Consider the following 273-nt stretch of genomic DNA (forward strand, 5'->3'; position numbering starts at 1 on the left):
GAGCCCATTGGGGTCGGGGGTCCTGGAGCCCTTGTCACAGTCAGTCATGGTGGGGTGGGGTTGGGAGTCCGGGGCTGGCAGTTCAGGGCAGGGGTGACCAAGAGGTGATTGTCCCGTAGTGGGGGGCTCTGGTGGCCAAGGGGGGGACTCTCCCTGGGCTGGGGTGGGCAAGGGGTGTCTGAGGGGTGGTTGTCCCTGGTCTGGGGTGTCCGAGGGGTGTCTGTCCCTCCCTGAGCTGTCCCCTGTCCCTCCCTGAGCTGTCCCCTGTCCCCC

The sequence above is a fragment of the Neopelma chrysocephalum genome, unplaced genomic scaffold (assembly GCF_003984885.1).
Source record: "Neopelma chrysocephalum unplaced genomic scaffold, ASM398488v2 Primary Assembly neopelma1_93613, whole genome shotgun sequence".
Classification (NCBI taxonomy): Eukaryota; Metazoa; Chordata; class Aves; order Passeriformes; family Pipridae; genus Neopelma; species Neopelma chrysocephalum.